Source organism: Hyperolius riggenbachi, chromosome 5 (assembly GCF_040937935.1).
Source record: "Hyperolius riggenbachi isolate aHypRig1 chromosome 5, aHypRig1.pri, whole genome shotgun sequence".
Taxonomy (NCBI): Eukaryota; Metazoa; Chordata; class Amphibia; order Anura; family Hyperoliidae; genus Hyperolius; species Hyperolius riggenbachi.
In genome coordinates this window covers 110,164,564-110,187,253 of record NC_090650.1, presented here as the reverse complement: position 1 = coordinate 110,187,253, position 22,690 = coordinate 110,164,564, and the positions used below count along the sequence as shown (strand labels likewise).

The 22,690-nt window shown below is 44.1% G+C and overlaps 1 protein-coding gene across 4 annotated transcripts in view; it reads right to left on the bottom strand.

Annotated features, from left to right (window-relative positions):
* RAB5A (RAB5A, member RAS oncogene family) overlaps nt 1-22,217 on the bottom strand; it is a 62,694-nt gene extending 40,477 nt beyond the window's left edge. For 2 of the 4 annotated variants that reach the window (XM_068236118.1, XM_068236117.1), the window contains exon 1: nt 22,082-22,217. The gene's annotated coding sequence lies outside the window, so the exon portion shown is untranslated. The remainder of the gene's footprint in view (nt 1-22,081) is intronic. The other 2 variants (XM_068236120.1, XM_068236119.1) reach the window with 1 other exon arrangement.
* Between the last annotated feature and the right edge of the window lie 473 nt (nt 22,218-22,690).

Sequence of the window (22,690 nt, the reverse complement as noted above, 5' to 3'; positions counted from 1 at the left end):
AGATGTCCGCTGGGATGCACGCCGAGCCATGGAAAGCATTCTACTTCCTCCTTGGTCACGTAATGTGGAAGTCACATGTCCTCCTGTGCGCGTCCTTCAGCGGAAGCCGCTCCGGCGTGTAACACAGACTGGGGGAGAAGCCGATGCAGACATCAAGCACCCGCGCTGGCTCGCCTGACCAGCGCTGACATAGGGGACACTTGTATGCCGCGGCTCCTGAAATCTATCATGGTTGGCCAGCTCTCCCCACACAACCAGCATCCTGATGGACAGGAAAACAACTGATGAGGGTAAGGGAATGCTGCCTTATGTAGTGTGCCTGCCTGCCTAATCAATTATGTTAATTCTTTTAACTAGTATCCTGTCCAGTTGGAAATGGAGGGAGACAAGTCTCAGGGTTGCTGTCCTGAGACGTCCTGGAAATTGTGTCTGCCATCTAGACTTTCTATCAAGAGGGGGTGAGGAGAGAGAATTTTTTAAGGTTGCCTTATCTGCAAATTTGTTGATTAGTGAACTCAAGAGGCACCAGATTGAGGCAGAAGACCAGCATAACATCCAGGCAAATGATAGAGAGAGAGATATATATATATATTTTATCAGTAGTAACGCTATGTTCCCTATTCCTCATATGAAGTCTCCCGGGGAGTAACAATAGACCCTGCAAAGGATGCAGCTGCAGGGGGGGCCCAGAACCCGCAGGAGGTTCTATGGGAGAAGTTTATTTTCCCTGTCCTGCGAGACTGACAACTAAGGACACAGATAGACAGCTTTCTGCTCTCTGCACAATTGTTCTAATGACTGCATCCGCTCAGCCACTGATAAGGAATCATACAAAGTTTTGCAAACAAATAGTTGTAGGCAGTCCCTATTCAGTGTGCAGCAGGGTCTTGTGTACAGCACGCAGACCCCAACCAAAATTTTGCAGGGGGCCCCAATGATTTCTACTTACACCCCTGGAAGTTAACTTTAAAATATTAGTGAATAGGAGGTAAATGCCTTGGGTATGAAAAGCTTATTTATACAACAAAAACGTATTCACTGGTAAGCTAGGTCTAGTTAGATCTGGAACAAAACAAAAGCATATTCATTAGTGGCACCAACTGTGACAATATTGTATACAAACACACAAGGTGGACCTATCATTACATTCCAAGTCTGCATATATAAACTCCTTTCACATCACAGTACTTGTATATATGAACTACATTATTTGGCCAAGAATAAATGTATTCTATTAGCAAACTACAACTGAAGCTTTTGTGGAAGAACTCTCCTTGAAGCAAGAAGTTCTCACCTGAAGCCTCAGAAACTGAAGTTCTCATAGGACAGTTTCTGCAAAGCTGCTATGTGTTAAGGGATACTCTAAAGCAGGGGTGTCAAACTCAATAATGTAAGGGGCCAAAAATCTAAAACATAGTCTAAGCCACAGGCCAAATCGTCTCGAATATAGTGGCCTAACCATGGTAACTGGGGAGGGAGGGAGGCATCCCGCTCCTCCCTCTTCTGCAGAGTGGTGCAGTGGAGTAGTTTAGTATTCACCTGCTCCAGTGCTGTGTTGGGTCTCCTCTTCCTGACAGCACCACACTATGCTGCATACCTCTGGCTCTGAATGCATGTCATGTGATGGGAAGCTGCAGCAGACAGAGGGGGGTGTATCGGTGTAGGCAAGGATGGGGGAGAGGCTTCCCCATACTGAGGTTAGTACCTACTTAGAGCACTTTTTCCATACAGGTCCACTTTAATAGACTGGTCCAGGGGTCTGCAACCTTTAAGACATAAAGAGCCACTTTGACCCGTTCCCGAAAAGAGAAAAAAACTGGGAGACGCAAAACCATTATAAAACAAATCGTTAGCAGATATGACCCCCATATGCACAATCCTTCAGCAGATATGACCCCCATATCCACAAATCGTTAGCAGATATGGCCCCCATATGCACAAATCGTTAACAGATATGACCCCCATATGCACAAATCGTTAGCAGATATGACCCCCATATGCACAATCCTTCAGCAGATATGACCCCCATATGCACAATCCTTCAGCAGATATGACCCCCATATGCACAATCCTTCAGCAGTTATGACCCCCATATGCACAATCCTTCAGCAGTTATGACCCCCATATGCACAATCCTTCAGCAGATATGACCCCCATATGCACAATCCTTCAGCAGTTATGACCCCCATATGCACAAATCCTTTAGCAGATATGACCCCCATATGCACAAATCGTCAGCAGATATGACCCCCATATGCACAAATCGTTAGCAGATATGACCCCCATATGCACAATCCTTCAGCAGATAGGACCCCCATATGCACAATCCTTCAGCAGATAGGACCCCCATATGCACAAATCTAGCAGATATGACCCCCATATGCACAATCCTTCAGCAGATATGACCCCCATATGCACAAATCGTTAGCAGATATGACCCCCATATGCACAATCCTTCAGCAGATATGACCCCCATATGCACAAATCGTTAGTAGATATGACCCCCATATGCACTATCCTTCAGCAGATCTGACCCCCATATGCACAATCCTTCAGCAGATCTGACCCCCATATGCACAATCCTTCAGCAGATCTGACCCCCATATGAACAATCCTTCAGCAGATCTGACCCCAATATGCACAATCCTTCAGCAGATCTGACCCCAATATGCACAATCCTTCAGCAGATCTGAAAAGAAAAACCCATTTACTCACCTAGTCAGAAGACCTCCTGTCACGATCTCCTCCTGTCCCGACCTCCAGTTCCGACCTTGTGGCGCGCAACTCCCACGATCCTCTTCCTACGTCACGTCCTGCCTGCATTACACTGCAGGGCTACGGGAAAATGGCCGCCCGAAGCCCTGCACTGCACTGGTCCGGCGGCCTCCGGCCAGCGATAGCACACGTCACACGCGCGGCGCAGCCACTGACACCGGAGCCACCTAGGAGCCGCGGCGAAGGTGAAAAAGCCGCATGCGGCTCCGGAGCCGCGGGTTGCAGACCCCTGGACTGGTCAAAAGAGTGAATAAGAGTGCCTTATCCACTGAGTGCTCTGAATTAGTGGTATGGTAGTAGCGATGGGCAATAGGGACTATTACCAGTAGGGATCGGGACTCGATCAAAGTGACCAAAGTGTTTCTGGTCACAAACTCATACAGATGTGTCCCTTGGCTACAGCCGACTGATGTGTACTGTTGCTATATGGTGGAGAGGAGGGACGACAGAGAAGCTCCCAGTAAGAGAGGTAAACAGGAAAACAATGCCCATGGCCTTTGCTGTCAAAGGATACATGAGGCAACTAAAAGAAAATCTGATTCTTACCTGGGGATTCCTCCAGCCCCTAGAAGCCTATGTGTCCCTCGCTGCAGCTCTTCCCTCAGCCAGTGTCCTGGGGTCTGCTCTGTAGTGACCGCCAACCCAGCAGCCAGGTCGGCGGCTTCTTCGCAGAACGCTCCCTGCCACGGGAGCATGGCCGCACACACCCGCATGCACAGAGCCGCCGACCAGGCCGGGTCGCCACGGAGGGGATCTCAAGACACTGGCTGAGAGTGGAGCTGCGGAGAGGAGCGCATAGCCTTTTAGGGGCTGGAGAAAGCCCCAGGTAAGTAAATGAATTTTCTTTTAGTTGCCTCATGTATCCTTTAAAGATCCAGCACACCAGTTTAGCCATAAGTTATATCAATTTTTTTTACTACGAATTTTCCTCTATTAAGGTCTTTGATTAGTTAATTTATTTTTTGGCCTACTCCCCCAATAGTGTTAACTTGTTATACTTTGCATGTTGATCCTACCACAGTGAAGTACTTGAGTGAAATGTGAAAGAGGGTATGTGCACCAAAACAACCTATGGTCTATAGTGTTTTGTGATAGACAGCCCCTTGAAGTAGAAGAAAACACATGTTTTGTGATTTGCAGCAAGTCTAAATACACAGAAAGGATTGGTAAGTGTTGTTACCACAACAAATCAACTGATGCTCAGATCATGATAAATAAAAGGAACTGCCTGCAGTGAAATAGGCATTTCCTTCAAACCTCCATACTAGCTTGTGAACTGAGCTACACTTGGATACAAGCTATGCCCTTCTGTTCACCTGCCTCTCCTGGGGTCTTTTACAGTGCCTTGAAAGAAAAAAATAATGGATAGTATAAATATTTATAAATGACTCAAAGCATAATGGCATGTTAAGGAGAAAGGATAAATAATTTAAGAGACATCTGCAGCTAATAATTCTATTACACTTGACGGTGTGTGTTTGGAATATGCTCACCTTCAAAGGCCAAGTTCCAAAAACAAGTAGCGATGTGCATACACTGTAATTATTAGCAGTAGTCGTATTGTAATATTTATTTGGAGATCAGATCATTGCAGCTGCAGAATTGCGAGCATGAGAGCAACACCAATGATTCTTTTATGGTCAGCTGCAAATGGATGTCTTGGTGAGTATAGCAAGTATTACAAATTATCTATAGGAACATATACTCATGCACCCCCCCAATTGGCCTAGATTTTCCATCTTGTCTCATCGATACTTTCAACTGATTTAGTCAAGATCGATCAAATATTTAAAGGAACAGATTCACATGCCAGCATCTCCCTTTGTGCATGTATGTGTGTATGCAGGGCTGTGGAGTCGGTACAAAAATATTCCGACTCCAACTCAGACTCCTCAGTTTATGAAACCACCAACTCCGGGTACTCAAAATGGCTGCGACTCCGACTCCACAGCCCTTTGTGTATGTATATATATCTACTACAAAAAAAAAAAAAACACCTTTCAGCCTATCACATTGTTAGGGGATGTGGTTATAGATAACGGCAGCTGGTAACATCTTTTTTTCCCCCAAGTCTGCCAGTAGTAAAGATGAAAAACTATGAACAAATTACATCGCGAATATCAACCATTTCTTGATCTCTCCTTTATTTTTAACTTCCCACTTTGCAATGTATTGTCCCCCCCCCCCCCCCCCCCATCCCCCTTTTTTTTCTATAGTTCCGCTTTAAAAGGTAACCTGAGAATGGGATATAAAAAAAAAAGAAAAAAAAAATTCTACCTGTCTGGGCTTCCTCCAGCCCCCTTCAGGCTGATCGCTCCCTCGCCACCGTCCTGCACAAGCTGGATCCTCCGCTATTCTGGCCCTAAAGTCCTTCAGTCTGGTGCATACTGTGCATGCCCCATCGCGCTCCTGTCACCGGGAGAGTTCTGCGGCTGCACAGTACTACTGCGCAGAACGCACCCAGTGGCGGGACCACAATGGGGGGTGAGCACACAGCCAGACTGCGCATGCTCCGACTGGTCCCGACTTAAAGTCATTGGGAAGCTAGATTAAAAAAAGCCAGACAAGGAGAGGGAAGGCTCTGAGTCCTCCTCTCCCGATGCCCTCCGTGCAGCACTGGCTTCCCCGTTTGAATCCCCCGTCGCGGGTAATTTCTGAAGTCTTTGGGGGCAGAGTCCTCCCGAAGACAGGCAGCTTCATACTGCGCTTGCGTGTGCGCAGTATGGAGCTGCCTGTCTAAAGCCTCCCTTTGGTGTCGGAGACAGAAGCATTTGACCATATTGGTCCAATGCGGCTACGGGATACCCTGTGCTGTTACGGGCACTGGGGAGAGGAGAATGAGTGCTCATTAGGACCCAGAGCCTACCCTCTAAGTATCTGGTTTTTTTTTTATATCTCGACTCCCAATAAGTTTAAGGACTTTATGGGCTGAATAGCGGTGGAGCAGGGTGAGGGGGGTGTGTGTGTGTGTGTGTGTGTGTGTGTGTGTGTGTGTGTGTGTGTGTGTGTGTGTGTGTGTGTGTGTGTGTGTGTGTGTGTGTGTTTTACAGAAAACTCATGCAGATAGTCTTCTGGGTAAACCTGCCCTATTGTAGCCCACTTATTCACCATGTTGCTTAATACTACAGATCCGCCACAATAATTGAAAAAGAAACGATGAAGTTCTGCATTTATACATTTGTAACCTTACTTTGCACTCCTCACTGATTTCTAAATGTGTTTAAAACGCTCTCGCTGCCTCATTGTGCCATTCACCAGCTTAATTCCAACAGTGACATTAAAAATCTGTGCCACATTGCAGCTATAATGGGATTATTAATAGGACTAGGAGGACCTCTGATGGTGGCACTAGTATGCACACAAATAGAAACAAGTTAGGAATCAGCTGAACTTTCGAGTTACAGTAAAATGCACACGTAAAAGCATTCTGTACATCGCAATATGACAGTTCAAGAAAACAGAAAATGACCACTGTATTCTTAATTTGAATAGCATTGTATTTTTCTAAAAGTCTTTGCAAAGGACAGTTTATCTAAGAGATGACACCTAACCTACTCATGTTTTTTTTGGGGGGGAGATGTGGGTGGGAACTGGAGGAATGAATCCCATGCAAATCAGAAGGGTACATACTTCATGCAGCTGGTGCACTGGATGAAATTCAAACCTGGAAATCTGCTGCTGGAAGGAGGCACTGCTTATCACTTAGCCACTATGCTTGTCCATACGTTTGAACACCATAAGTAAAAAGCGTTAGTTTAGTCCAAGTGAAAACAAACAATATTTACTGAAACAATTAAAATGTATAGAAAACAGAACAATAAAAAAGGGGTACAGCATGAAAGGGCAGTGCCACAGCCAGGGGCGTAGTTAGAAAACATGGGATAAGCATAGCAAAATTTTGATGTAAGTGTTGTCCCCCCCTCTCCAGGATAGGTACCCCCCAGTATTGGTAGGTAGCCAGAGATTACCCCACCCCCATATAGTAGTATGGTATACACAGTATAGGTAGCTAAAAGTAATATACACACACACACACACACACACACACACACACACACACACACACACACTATAGATAGTCAAAGCTAACCACCTTCTGTGAGAAACTTCAGGAGAAAAGATGACAGGATCCAGATACTGAACTGCTTTGGAGCTACAATACAAACATTGCTATACAGACATGTCAAGAGAAAATATCAACTAAAGGAATTATTTTTCCAACAGACTATTTGAGTGATTAAATAGTTTATGGAAAATGTAGCAGTTTGCTTCAGAGATGGCAAATAAACTTAGTTTCCACCCATCATTAAATGTAAATATTCAGAAAAAAAGACAATACCTGTGCATACAGTGCTATACCAGAAGTAAACATCAGGCAGAAAAGAATTACATCAGTTACAGATATTCCTTAAGTTACTGCACTGTACAGCAACCAAATTTCTATACAAATGTGCATACTAATTTTCTATAAACCCCATAGGTCAAGCAAAAGAAGAAAAAATATGTCTGAAAGGGCTATTCCGTCACTAACAACGAAAAATCAATAGAACAAAGATCATTAACTTGCCATATAAGTCTTGTGATGCATTACAGCTTACACTTATCACACTGTTAAACATATGATACTGAAAATGCATTAATGCTTTAAATTCTTTAGATTGTGGCAGGGTCTATGAAATGTATGGTTTTACACAAACTACCAATTCTAAACACTTAACATGAGCGCAGATGTGGGTTATGGCATTGACATTTTACGACCCATTATTTCAAGAGAAAAATAAAAGGTTATGGTGTATTTATATAGCGCTCACCAACTGTCCCTTAGAGGAGTTTACAATCTAATCCCTACCATAGTCTTTGTGTTATGCTCCTTGTAGTCAAAGGCCAACTTCCCCATCTGTAAGGTTTTAGTATGTGGTAAAAAAAAAATAAAAAAATTCGGATTCCCTGGTGGAATCCCATGCAAACACAGGGAGAACATATAAACTCTATGCAGATAGTGTCTTGGCCCCATTGTTCTCCCCAGGCTCTTTTAGCTGGGTGCTCCACCCGGCTAGTTTTTGTGAGCACCCGGCTGTCATTGGCCACTTCCTTCCTTTGCTGTAAGCAGAATTGTGCAGAGATGTGCCGGTGTAATGTCTGATCGCGCTGCCCGGAAGCTCCCCTCCACACTGAGCAGCACGCGCGCGCAGTGTGAAGTTAATTATGCTGCTTATGGTAACATAATAAATATCTCCGCTTCCACACATCTAACACTCCTCAAATTTTCAGGGAAGGGAGAGGATCCCCCGAACTACCTATATGCCAAATTGCAGCCCCCGAGCCCCGCTGGTTCAGGAGATAGATTAGAGAAACCTATCTCGGTAACCAGTGGGGCTCAGGGGCTGCAATTTTGTATAGAGGCAGTTCGAACGATCCCCTCCCTACCCTGAAAAGTTGAGGAGTATAGGATGTGTGGAAGTGGAGAGATCTATTATGTTACCATCAGCAGCATTATGAAATAGGAAATGTGGCCGCACAGTCTCCTACTGTGCATGCGGGGCAGCGCAAATCCACAGGCAGCGTAATCAGACACAACACCGGCCCTGTATTCTCTCATCTCGCCCCACCCGGCTACTTTTTCACGCAACCCGGCTGGGAAAAAATTCTGGGGAGAACACTGCTTGTGAACCAGGGACCCTACCACTGCAAGGCAAGAATGCTATCTGATATGCCACGTCTCAGCATACACACACACATAAACTGAGTCGGATGATTTTTGTACTATTTGGACTCCACTGCCCTGCTTGAGACTGATAAAGGTAATTGGCGCTAGTCATCTTATGTCCTTTTAAGTGTACCAGAGATGAAGTAAATTAAAAGATTTATACATACCTGGGGCTTCCTCCAGCCCCATCCACACGGATCGCTCCCACGCCGCCGTCCTCAGTCTTCTCCAGCTCCGGTATCGGGTACCGTAACTATGACCAGTCACGGCCAGTCTACACAAACGCAGTACGCTCTCTCCGTCGGAGAACAGTACTGCGCCTGTCACACCGCGGGTACTGTGGTCTGTCTGACAGAATTTCATGGCCGCAACAAGCTGCAGCAGGAGTGAGTAAGGAGCCTTACGGGTGCTTTCTGCAGACTGCATATTTGTTCTTTTCATAGATATCTGATAGAATTCAAATTGGGCAATGTTTCGTACTTAGCATTTTTGAATGCTTTTAGCTTTGTGTTTTAGGTCATCATCCTGTTGGAAGGGCCATCACCTGTAAATGAGGCAAAGATCTCTGACGCTGGGCAGTATGATTTGCTCTGGAAAGATATTGGTGTTCCCTGCATAATCTCATGCACGCCCCATGCCAGACACAGCAAAACAGCCTCAAAGCATAAGCGAGCAACCTTCATGTTTTACAACACGTATGGTGCGCATTTCTTTTCATGTCTGTGGACATAGATATGATCTGATTTACCAAAAGCTCCAGTTTTGTCTCATCTGCACATTCTTACAGATGCATATGGCTTGTCAACTTCCATATTAGCAAATTTCAGCCGGTCTTTTTTTGTGTTTTTCTCCCAACACAGAAGGCCTCCTGAATCTTGTTCCTTTATGTTCATTGTGACTCAGAAAGCAAGACACCGATGGACCTTTATCTTGGTACGCATCTAGTGTCTTTTTGGAAAATGTAATTGACTTGTGAACCGGATTCTGGGGGGGGGGGGGGGGGGGTCTGGGGGTAGATGTCGTCAAGTCTATTTTACTTTGAAACCGCTAGTGTAGTGTGACCATACGTAGGAGGTTTCTATAGACTTTACACAGTGTTCCTCAGCATAAGCAGCATATACAGTGTCTGGAAAAGTCGTGTAAGACAGGACTTGGCACTCGGTTACTGCAATGGATATATTGGAAATTGACATTTCTTAACTAACGATTGATAACATAGAATCAGTCTATATTTCTATTTATTCGTTTGTCTCGGTTCTGGAAAACGGTCCATTTTGTGTCTAGTGTGAGCATAGCATTAGCCTGCCTTTAAAGGGGCACTACAGCGAAAAACTGTAAACTTTAAAATATGTGCAAACATATACAAATAAGTACATTTTTTCTATAGTAAAATGAGCCATAAATTACTTTTCTCCTATGTTGCTGTCACTTACAGTAGGTAGTAGAAATCTGACAGAAGTGACAGGTTTTGGACTAGTTCATCTCTTCATAGGGGATTCTCGGCAAGTCTTTTATTCTTTATAAATATATTCCTGAAAAGGATTTAAACAATGATGCTGGCCAGCTTCCCTGCTCACTACACAGCTTTTTGGCAGTTGGACAGAACTGCCATTCACTAAGTGCTTTTGAAAAAATATATCCCTGAGAATCCCCTATAAAGAGTTGGACTAGTCCAAAACCTGTCACTTCTGTCAGATTTCTACTACCTACTGTAAGTGACAGCAACATAGGAGAAAAGTAGTTTATGGCTCATTTTACTATAGAAAAAAAATGTACTTATTTGTATATGTTTGCACATATTTTAAAGTTTACAGTTTTTCGCTGTAGTGCCCCTTTAACATGCTTGTCTATAGTAGTCTCTCCAAGCTCCTGAGACATCTCTCACCTTTGCATTCTGTGGTTTATGTTTAGCATGGAATACATAATGATACCAAAGAACAGAGTGACTACTTTTCTCCATTTAGATGAAGGACTGGAGACATGCAATACTGATTAAAGGAAACCTAAACTGAGAGGAGTATGGATGTTTCCTTTTAAACAATACCAGTTGCCTGGCTGTCCTGCTGATCTTTCGCTACAGTAGTGGCTGAATCACACACTTGAAACAAGCATGCAGCTAATCCAGTCTGACTCCAGTCAGTCAGAGCACCTGATCTGCATGCTTGTTCAGGGGCTGTGGCTAAAAGTATTAGAGACACAGGATAAGCAGGAGAGTCAGGCGACTGGTATTATTTTAAAAGGAAAAAAAACACACATCCTTCTCAGTTTAGGTTCCCTTTAAAAAGAAAACATCTACATCACAGGTGTCCAATTCAAGAGCCACAGGCCAAATCTAGCTCACTCCATTTCATGTGGCCCATAAGGGCTTCAAATGTGCAGAATTGAAACCAGAAATAAAAGAAATGGAGAGCACCAACCCTGCCATAAATGTGCTCTCAGCAAACAGGAAGTTACAGCATAGTAGTTCACCCTGGCAGAGTCCAGCATTTCCATGGAGACAACAGGCCATAGCCGATATACGCATGTGACCATTTTTTGCTATGTGCACACCTTCCCCAGCACCCATTGTAATTGGTCATATATAGGTAACGGAAAGATCTACATCTGGCAGGCACGCGCGGTGCGCAATTAAAAGCACGGTGTCTTTGACCTTCGGGTCCACATCGACAAAAGCTGCATGCAAATTCCTTTTATGCAGAACAGTCATTAGCTGTTTGCAGCTGCCACCCCAATCGTCTAAACATTCTACAAGCCAAATATAACTTCTAATTTGCTGTGGGCAGATTTGTGGAATAGACAAGACAGAGGACATTTATATTGCACTTTTCTCCTGGCGGAGTCAACGCGCAAGAGCTGAAGCAAACTAGGACACGCTCAGTACACAGTAGCAGTGCTAGGGAGTCCACCCCGAGGACTCCTTCCTGAATAGGTGCTGGCTTACTGAACAGGAAGAGCCGATGTTCGAGCCCTGGTCTCCTGTGTCAGAGGCAGAGCCCTTAACTAGTTCACTATCCAGCCACAGCACAAGGTGGTGCTCTCCATTATCTCCCCCATGACAGCAGCCTGCCTTCCCATCCAGAGGACACACCAGTGCAGTAGCCACATTCAGGTATTGGACCTGTTGTGTTCAGCAGAGACTCCCTGCTGTTAAATAGACACTGAAGCGAAAAAAAAATAAATATGATATAATGAATTGGTTGTGTAGTATGGATAATTACTAGAACATTAAAAGCAAAGAAAATATTCTTATATTTTTTATTTTCAGTTAGTGTTTTTTAAAACATTGCCTCATTCTCTAATATTTGCAGTTTACACACTACTCAGCATTCTAAATGATTTTAGAGAGCAGGCCAGCGAACTTTTGAACTGTCCTTTGGAGAGAAAAAGAAAAAGTGACTGACAGTTGAGATATCAAGCTTCAGAAGAAAGAGCTCTCTGCGACTTTGAAAGTCATGGAGCTCAATGGCTCTTTTGCATACATAACTGGAGTTTCTTAACTCTTCCTGTACTGGAAACAATATTAGACTTATGTGTCTGCTGCTGTTTTATTTCTTAGATGTACTACACATACAAATCATATCCCAATTTTTTTTCCGCTTCAGTGCCTTTAAATCTTAATATTTTGGTCCACACTTAGAATTAAGGTTTTTCAGATTTTGACTCCTGATGTAATTGAGTTTTATACCCCTGATCTAGATGGGGGGGGGGTGAATCACTAATCTGAATATTTATATTTTCTAGAGGGAACCGTCAAAGACACAAATGTTTGAAGAAAAACAACAACAACAAAAATATAAACTTTGTCATCACTACGCAGACCTTCTTAGTAACTTAATGCAAATTGCAAGGGTTTAGGTGGTCCTGAATTCTTGCACAGGACAGAAGGAAAACAGAGAAATGCACCCTGTGTGCATTTAGAGAATTTAATAGTCTGTTTAATTCCCCCCCCCCCCCCCCTTTGTGTCTAATCACAAGTTGTAATTTTATCTCTCCCCTGTGTCACACGACTGCCATGGCAGATAAGCTCATTTATAATCAGAATTAAATTTATTTCGCCAAGTAAGTTTGCACCTACAAGGAATTTGTCTTGGCAGTTGCTTAACAAACACAAACACAAACAAAAACAATTCAAGGGCAGACAGTGGGCATATTACAAGTCAAGGACATTATAAGTATAGTGGCAGTAAGCAATGTGAGAATTGTTCATTTACAGTTCTGTGCTGATTACTATCAAGTCCTAGCAGCTCTAACGTGGTTCAGCATTAAGTATGGCTACCGCTTGAGGAAAAAAGCTGTTCCTGTGTCTGGAGGTTTTGGTAGCGATTGACTGGAATCTTACTCCTGAAGGCATGCGCTGGAAGATGGAGTGAGCTGGGTGAGAGGGGTCAGAGGCAATTTTGGTTGCTCTTTTTCTGCACCTGCTAGCGTAGAGATCCTGCAGGGAAGGTAAGCTACAGCCAATTATCCTTTCCGCTGATCGGATGATGCGCTGCAGCCTCCCCTTATCTAATGCTGAGCAGGAGCTAAACCATACAGTCATAGATGATGTTATGGTGGATTCAATAATTGCAGTGTAGAACTGCACCATTAAATTTTGAGGTAGGCCAAACTTTTTCAGCTGCCGTAGATGGTACATCCTCTGTTGCGCTTTGTCTAAGCACAGAATGTTAAAAATATGTCTGCTTCCATGAATCTGGAAGTAGGAATAGTGTAGATTTACTTTAGGATTGGTATCAGCTGTAACAAAGAAACACTTCTTGTTTAAGGCTGCCAAAAACAGGCCTTCAGGGAACACTGCGGTAGTACACAGTGTTCCCTGCCTGGTCACCAGCCAAGCAGGAATTGACACACGCTTGCGGTCACTTCCTGCTTCAGGTATGCGGAAGCGTATTGTAAAAATGCGCATGGGCGCTGCCAACTTTACTTAAACCCTGCGTCGCCATAGACTACATGACTTCCTGCGGGTCCCACACGGTAACATAGTTCTGCACTTGCGTTAGATTAGGCACTTCCAGCGCAGTGTACCGCTTTAACAAACTAGTACTTTATCTGCGCAGTTGGGGAAAGTTGAATTGCAGCAGTAGCTCTCCTGACAATCAGAAGCCATTATAGTGCTAAAAAGTTCAAAAGGTCATCATTTCTCCTCTTGGGAGCTGAATGTACAGATTTTACATCACATTGACCTGGCTGCTGTTTAAACTTTCTGACTTAAAATTCCAGCCCTTGAATTGAATTAAGGAATAAAGTGACTACAGGAAAGCTCTATTGTCTTTGGGGAAGTGTATTGATCATTAAACACTATAACTATACAACCCTTAATTTTCACCTTTTACCTGTCAGTACCGCATCAATAACCTGACCAGCTCTTTGCAAAACAGCCCATTCTATTCTCAGGAGAGTGGCAGGTAAGCATGAGGTACCCCACTGTGGCTTACAAGTACAATTAACATACAGAAGCTGCCATGTCTAAAGGTGCGTACACACATGCGACTATAGCCGTTTGAACCGATCGTTCCCCGATCCTTTCAAACGACGATCGTTAGACTTAATGGTCGTTGGCTGCTATTTTTCAAACGACGGACGAGCTAGATCGTTCAAAACGAATGATCTAGCTTGGCGGATTTTTCCCAACGACGATCGTTTGCAAAAGTAGTACATCGTTGGAAACGATCGTTCGTACTAGGCTTGACATGCGCATTTCACTATTTCTCCATGAAACTTTTCATTTTTATGCGCAGGCGCAATAGTTACTTTTACGTGATGTAACGTTCCTTCTAACGATAAGATCGTTACACACCTTTTAGGGCTCGTTTCCACTGTAGCGGTGCGGAATCGCCTGGATTCCACCGCTGAAGAAATTGCATGCAGCTGCGTTTCCCCATGCGGATTTACCCGCGATTTCACATGCGATTTCGCATGGCAAGGAGCCAGGCGAATTTAACCATGTCACTGCCTGTGTAAAGTTCCATTGCCTTTCATGCGAAATCGCGGGGAAATCCGCATGACAAAGCCGCATGCGATTTCCCTATTGAATGCATTAGCGGCGATTCGCACGCATTCCTGCCGCACGCGAAATCTGACGACCCTGTCGTGCAGATTTTTCCCGCACCGAAAAACGCAGCCGCCGCCGCACACGTGGAAACAGCCCCATCCACTAACATTGAGTATGCGAATCCGCATGCAGTGCCCGCATGCGGATACGCTATAGTGGAAACTAACTTTACTTAGGTCGTTCTTTCATCAATTAAAAGTCCGTTCGTCGTTGACAACAAACGATCGTTGTCGCATGTGTGTACGTAGCTTTAGACACAAGTATGCTAAACTATCATTCAAATTTGTGGAAAATGTTCATTTTAAGCCACATAAATCTTGCGTGACCATAGTGTGAAGGATACCTGAGGCGTTTGTAAAAAATTAAAAATGAGATACTTGCCTCAGTAGAAGGAAACTTCTGGATAGTCCAGAGGCTCCCCGGCCCCACCAGCAGCCTACAGTTCCAGTGAAGGGTCCATCTAAACCAGGCATGGGCAAACTTGGCCTTCCAGCTGTTAAGGAACTACAAATCCCCCAATGCATTTGCCTTTATGAGTTATGACTGTGGCTGTCAGACTCCTGCAATAAATTGTGGGACTTGTAGTTCCTCAACAGCTGGAGGGCCAAGTTTGACCATGCCTGATCTAAACTTATCTGCCTGGAGCAAACTTCTTCCGGCCATGCACGAGCGCATCCCAACCGGGCATGCGCAAGTTAGGTCTGTACATACCCAGTAGAACGAAGATGCTTGTGCATGACTTATTCCTCCATGCACAGACCTTAATTATGCATGCCAAATCATGCACGGCCGGGAGTGTAGTTAGAAGCAGCTTATTCCACTTGCTCTGGTCATATAAGTTTAGGAGGGCCCTTTACTGGAACAGGGGGGTGTAAGAAGATGCAGAAAGCTTTTGAACTATCCAGAGGTTTACAATTACAGAGGTAAGCATCTATTTTTTTATTTTTAAAAATACTTCACAGCTACATTAAAGACAAACTAAACGTCACAAACTATGAATAGCTACCTGCTAAATAAGGCACTTCTTTATATAAAATGTAATTTAAAGCCCTATTGCAGGCTCTTAGCAAAGCACAGAGTCCTTTAAGACCAATGGAAACCGCACATGAACATTTAAATAAGTGTGATGCGCTTGAAACAGGATTTTGCCCAATTGCAAATATCGTTCTTGCTGTATTTTTTGTGCATTTGTATTCTTGTACTAAGTATAGCAAAATCGCAATTGAGCTCTACATCCGCCGGATCGCACGGAAATCAAGGCCGACACGTGGAAGGGTGTATGTTTGAAAGCACAATCACGATTCACAGTGAAAAACAGCCCTATTTTAGTTTATTTGAAAAATCCTAAGTTACTAAGACCATCCAAAGGGTGGAAAATCACTAAGTGGTGGTGCAACCATATATACACATGTCTAATCACCATGTCTTTGACCTGCATTAGAGATGCTACACAAAGCTAACTCTCCGATTATAAAGACTAGTTGCTAAGCATCCATTGAATGCCACTTGAACTCTTTTAGGACCAGCTGCGACTTACTTCAAATGACAATAATAATTTCCTGGTTCGTGTAAACAGAAAGTCTTTCCTAAGAAAAGGGAACAAATGCTAAATCATCACTGCAGCTTTCCAGCATATGAGTAACAAGGACAATTTTGCATGGCTTGCATAAGCTTCTAATAAAAAGTAAATATCTACAAAGCATATGAAGTGTTAAAATCGGAAGTCTCACTTGCAAATAGAAGTACATATAGCAAAATGTACATATCAAAGAACAAACATGTCCTGCCAAGCAGCTGGCAAGAAAAGGACTATATGTCCAATTCAATGTTCTCTCTAGCCCCTTCTTTGTCCGATGCTTCACCTGGCTAATTTTCATGACCACCCAGTGATTCTAAAGCACAGCTAAAACAGCTCCTTTAGGTCCCAGGCTTCACACACTGCTTCCCCGCCACATTCCTGTCTCCAGGTGTGCGGTAGCGCATGCGCAATACTACAGTGCAGATGCAGAACGCTCCTGGCTGCGGGAGAGCGAGGAGGGGTGCTCGCAGAAGAGTGTGGCCAGCTGGATTACTGGGAGGCATAGCGCAAGAACGGAGGGGCCAAAGAGGACTGCGATGGAGGCCACTGCCCTCATGGAGGAAGCCCCAGGAAATATACATACACTATATTTCAACATCTCAGGTTCCCTTTAAGCTAAATTCTGTGTACAAATATAAACATTCTAGGCCTTATTTAGGAAGTGTCTATCAGTAGAACATTTACATTTCACCTCCCAAAACCTAATAAACTTCTCCTTTATTGGTTACTATGGGAGATCAGAATATGTAGCGAACAGGTGTATGGGCTAAATTTGTGGTTACTGGAACGGGAATAGCAAATATTGTAGTCAGTTATGTCATTACTGTGACCTGATAACCTTGTTTATGATTGATATTAACATTAAATACAGTAGAATATCGTTATAGTATACCTTGTGCTATATAACTAAGTCCCCAGGTCCCAACCATGCACCTGTATGACTATACAATGTATGACCAATTCTGATATAGAAAACTACTCAACACCATGGCAGAGTATCCAATTTGTTAAAAAAAACACAACACATGCAAGTACAATACCCTGTGTAAGCTGGAGTGGAGGATGTAGCTGAGACCAGTCGCCTAGAACGCGCCATGGCCAGCAGCACTGCGTAACTCGAGGTCCCTCCGAGCACAGTTGTCTCCAAACTACCACACTGTCCTACCGGCCCGCAGAGAGGACACAACGGGGGATGCCCTCTTTATCAGGTGACGTCCCTCGGCCAATGGGATTCATTGATACAAGGTTACAACTAGTACATGCTCCACTCCACCTTACTCAGGGTACATCTTAATTGTACACGTTGCATTTTTTTAAAAAAATAAATTGGATACTCTTCCATGGTGGCACATAATTTTTTTGTGTCTTACATTTTTTTTATGGTTTTTTTTAGCGCTGCCACCTGGTTGGTAATGAAGAGTTGAGCTTTTCAGCAGCATCTCTCCTTCTATACAGGTGGGCCTGATCAGCTGTGATTTTAGAATTGCTGTGGCATCAGGAACTCTGTGGATAGAGCAATAGCGCTGGTTATTGACATTTGTGTTATAGTGAATTACTCAGCCAGGTCCATTTAATTTTATCATAAAATATAGGTACTAGGTTTAGTATGAAGCATAGGTCACTGCCTCAAAATCCTAGGCCACTAAAGCCAAACTGGAACAGATAAAAGGGCCCATTCAGCAATATCAGGATATAATGAAAACAATTTTTCATAACAGGTTACTGGATTACATGGAAAGCAATATGATCCTATTTCTGGGCCTGGAAATACACCTAGAGTGCTACATCAGCAGCCTGTGACAGAGCATCACCCTCCTAAACACAGACAAAGTAGCAGCCCCCAGTGCTCACCAGGTCAACAGAAGAGATAAAAGGGAAAAAAGAGGCACTGAAGAGGAATAAGTTCACTTAATGGAAACATGATCAAATTAGCTTTAGGAGAGACAAGCTCACGTGGAGTTATGCTTTCAGTGACAGCAGGACATTTTTGGCACATTAGTCACCTGGTTCCAGAAATCTGTCATGCCCATTAGAAGGATATACAAGCTGGTTACCAACAAATTGCCAAGTCATTCAAGGAAACATGTAGGGCTCTTGTAAGCCTCAAATACACACTAGAGAGAACTTGGCTGGGGCAGATGTTCAGGGCTTCTCGGTCAAGGAAAGTGCAACTGCAGTGAAGCATGCACTGCAAGAACCTGTACCTGTAAGCCTGATGATATTTATAAAGTTCTAACTGCAGGTGCTGACCACAGTAACGCAAACCTCATTTATTGCACCAAATTGGTGCAGAACAAAATATGATCGCACTAGCAGAAACAGACTGTTGTCTGGGCCTTATCGGATATTGATGTGAAGTGGACACTTATTGTGCTCATCACATTCAATGTGAACAGACCCTTACATCATGTTTGGAAAGGACAACTTAAAAATTATGTGGAGAGTTGCTCATATTGCTCTTCCTCTGCTGCGTACGTATATGTACACCGCCAACGAGCTGGGCGCATAGTGAGACGAATGACAGACGCTAAAATCCCTGGTGGCGTAAAATACTATTCCCCCTCCGAGTCATCATAACTCTATTGCCAGAACCTCGAATTATCCTTACATGCCTGGCGCAGTATACAATGATCGCGACCCGCCGGTGGGGTTGGCTCTTCTGTACCAGCACAGGCACTAGTGCCTGCGTGTCCACGTCATCTGGCGCGTACTGCATCTGCGCATTAGTTGTGATTTCACCTCCATTAAAAGGACAACTGAAGTGAGAAGAATATAGAGGCTGTTTTTTTTTTTTTAAACAATAGCAATTGCCTGGCAGCCCTGCTGATGTATTTGGCTGCAGTTATGTCTGAATAACACTAAAAACAAGCATGCAACTAATCTTGTCAGATCTGACAATGTCAAACACACCTGATCTGCATATGCTTGTTCAAGGTCTATGGCTACACACCTGATCTGCATATGCTTGTTTAGGCCCCGTTCACACTGCACGCGTTTCCAGCCGCGTTTTGGAAACGCGTGCAGGTGGCCGACACGCACGACATCAGACATTGCATAGAGTGCAATGTCTGATGTTCACACTGCATGCGTTCCGTGATGGGATCAGCCACGCAACGCACAGAGACGCACATGACGTGCGTTCCTGTGCGTTGTGTTCTGAACGGAACGCGCCTGTGTTCCGTGATATGAACGGGGCCTTAAGGTCTATGGCTAAAAGTATTAGAGGCAGAAGATCAGCAGGATAGCCTGGCAAATGGTATTGCTTAACAGGAATTAAATATGGAAGCCTACATATCACTCTTGTTACAGTTGTCCTTTAATTTGTTTACTGTTCTCTGTGAGCTTAAAGAACTTGTCAAACTCTAAACTAGTTTACACACGAAAACACTCAGAGCTCAAACTAGCAGTACATCCCTCTGACCTGATATTTTCAAAAAGAACAAAGACAAAAAAAAACAAATCTAAAAATCAAAACTTCTATGTGCCATTAATTCACTCTCACTCCCACCTCATGGCTGATTTTTTTTCTGGACTCTAAGCTCAGAGAACCTAACATAAACACAGCTATAGTGCTATGGTATAAAATTCAGTTGTGCAGGTTTTCTGTGCTGTACAATTACTGGAATTACAGAAGGCTTACCATCTGTATACACCCCTAGGTTACTCTTGGTCGAGTCGGCCACTAAAGAATCTAGTGTGTGTGTACAGTGACAATATGATGGCGATCTTCTCTGAACGCTGCCTAAAATCATTATGCTCATCTGCGCTCCTCCCGCTTCATAGTGGGTCGCACATTGCCTACATGCCAGTCTCCACAAACACAGAACATATTGCTAACCTGCAGGCTAGTGACATCATGTCTATACAGCCTCTGCCACGGAACTGTTGCCCAAGTCCCTGCTTGGTGACATGCTGGGTACATCCGGACGAGGCTTAATACGTCAACAATATGTAAATATTTCAAGTTGATGCAAATTTCATATGCAAATTTATGCAGCTTGAAAAATGGACCAAACAAATCCCACCTTGGCTGCAATTGCTCCTTTTCAGAACAGCATACATTTACATTAAATTGCATAATTCTGCATCAACTTATTAACTTATCAGTAACCATCCCTAGTGGCTAACCAGACTTGGAAGCTAATGCTCAATCAAGCTGTCAGTTAATCATTTTCAGATGTGCAAAGATCCAGCTTCCCCATTTATTTTGGTTCCTTTAGGTCAAAACTCTATGAGAAAGTCAAATTATTTGCCCAAGTGTACACAGTACAGATGGGCACAAAAATGTTGACTTTAGGCAATTCTGTTTAAGTCAGGTAAAAAGGGTGTCGAGTGGCCGCTGAGAACAGTGAGCAATTTGGGCACAGGCAAAAGACAGACCCAAATTACGATAAAATCAAGGCAAAAGCTGGAAGCCGGATTGCGTCTTACCTCCACTGAATGATGCTTTGGAGGGGGAATAGTAATTTACGACCACTGGGAAATTTGCCATCCTGTTCCCAAATTTCCTGGTGCCTTCTTTACATGCATGCAATTGTCTAGCTTCACTGGAAGCAAAATTCCTGTAGGCAGAATTGAAACTTGGCACAGGGCTAATTGGAAACTATTGCAAAATAACCTGGCAGGTATCAATCATTAACCATCCAAATCCGATTGGTCTTCTGCAGTTTATGTTCAGTTCAAAGAAGTGTCCGGTCAATTGTAGACAAGAGAAATTGTCATGTCAAATTTTACATCTCCACTGCACAGTGGTTGTTACTCAGGAAAAGACATTTAAACAAGAGGGAACTCAAGAGAAGTAACCAGTACACTACCCTGCTATTTTCTTAAGGCGCAAAGCCAGCAACTTGAGTTAGGCAAGAGAGGACACTCATATAGTAGTATAAGGACTCTTTCCACCAGAAGCTTAAGGTGATGAATTCACAGCCTGTCAGCTGCACCTGTCCACTGGCTGTGCATTTGCTAGTGCACTGCACAGGTGGTGGACAGCGGAGCAGTGCTTTTCGGTGCTGCTAGATTTGGGCGCAGCTGGCGCCACCATAGACTATAATGGGAATCAGTCTATAGCGGCGCTCAGTGAGTAACGTCGGCGCCATCAAAAGTCGGAGCCGAGGTTGCTTAAAAAAAAAAAAATCACAATAATTCCCCACCACCTATGGCGGCCTGGAGGGGGAATAGTAATTAACACGGCCCGGACTTGTGCAGAAGCAGGATCAGCCATATAACAGCTGTATCCTGCGCCCAAGTCTACCGGCGCCGATTTCAAATGTACTCGGTGGACAGGCCCACATCTAGTTGAAAGTGAGCATGGCAGAAGCAACATGAGATGGGTTTTTACCGCCGGGTCATGTGGTGTCACAGAATGCTGCCATTGGGCAGCATGTAACTGCAGTAGAATGACGCTTGTAGCGGTCGACAAATTAGCTGCTCGACAAATAAGCAGTTCAGCCATCTATGGAAAAGAGGCCCAAGTCTCAAAATTTCAACATAGCCTATAACAGTGTCCCTTTTCTGTGACTGGAGTTACTCTATTGCAGAAGCAGAGGCTGCTATAGACACGCCTATGAGACCATAGCTTCCCCCAGTTGACTGACTGCTGTCATCAGCATCTGGACAGAACATAAGCAGTAGTTAGTAGTCTGTGGGAAACTCAGATAAGGAGAGAAGCAGTGATGATGAATGATTAGTCACAGAACAGATGACCAGACAGCCCTGCCTATAGGCTGTGAGAGAGGACGAGCTGCCTCTCCCCGGTGTGCGGCTCCGGCCTCCCCCGGCTGCTGGCGGTGATGAGATCAGCAGAGGGTATGGATGACATCTGTCTCCCGGGAGGAGTGCTGCTGCTGTATTGTGGATGAGCTTGGCGCCATGTAAATAACAACACGCAGCTCCATGTCAGCAGCAGCAGCCCCCTCCCGGTCTCCGGCCTCCCTTCCCTCCTCCTCCCCGTACAGCGCCCCGCTATTACCGCAAACACACAGGCAGTCACGGGCACATATCAGGTGATCGGCCTCCTGTCCTCGGTCTCCTCCTCCGCCTCCCTGTTCTCTGCCAGCTTCCTGGGCTGCCCGATGGCTCCGGTCTAGCCCGATCACATGATCCTCATTACGTCACCGGCAATACGGGAAGCCGCTGGGCCAAACCAGCTGCACACTCTGCGCACTCTGTTTGTGCTGTGTTACAGCTAGCTTGTTCAGACACAAGTTTTATGGATGTAATAAAAGAAATAATGCAGTGGCTCCCTTCCACACCAGTAGCAATATAGATCTGATGATAAGGTCAAATGTATAAATATGCTGGCATAGCTACCAACTTTTGGAGGGACAGTCCCTCTTTGGGAGCCCTGTCCCTCTTTCCTCCTCTCACTTGTCTCTCTTTCAGGACTTTTTGTCCCTCTTTCTATGTAAATATATATATTTCTCTACTAAAAATGCGTTTGATTGACTCTAAACTTTATTTCCATCCTTTAAATTGAAATATTACAAATTTTAAAATGTTAATATGAAGGAAAATGAACCAGGATAGTAAGGACCTGTGTGGTTTGAATTATAAAACAACATATTTTTCTTATGCAATC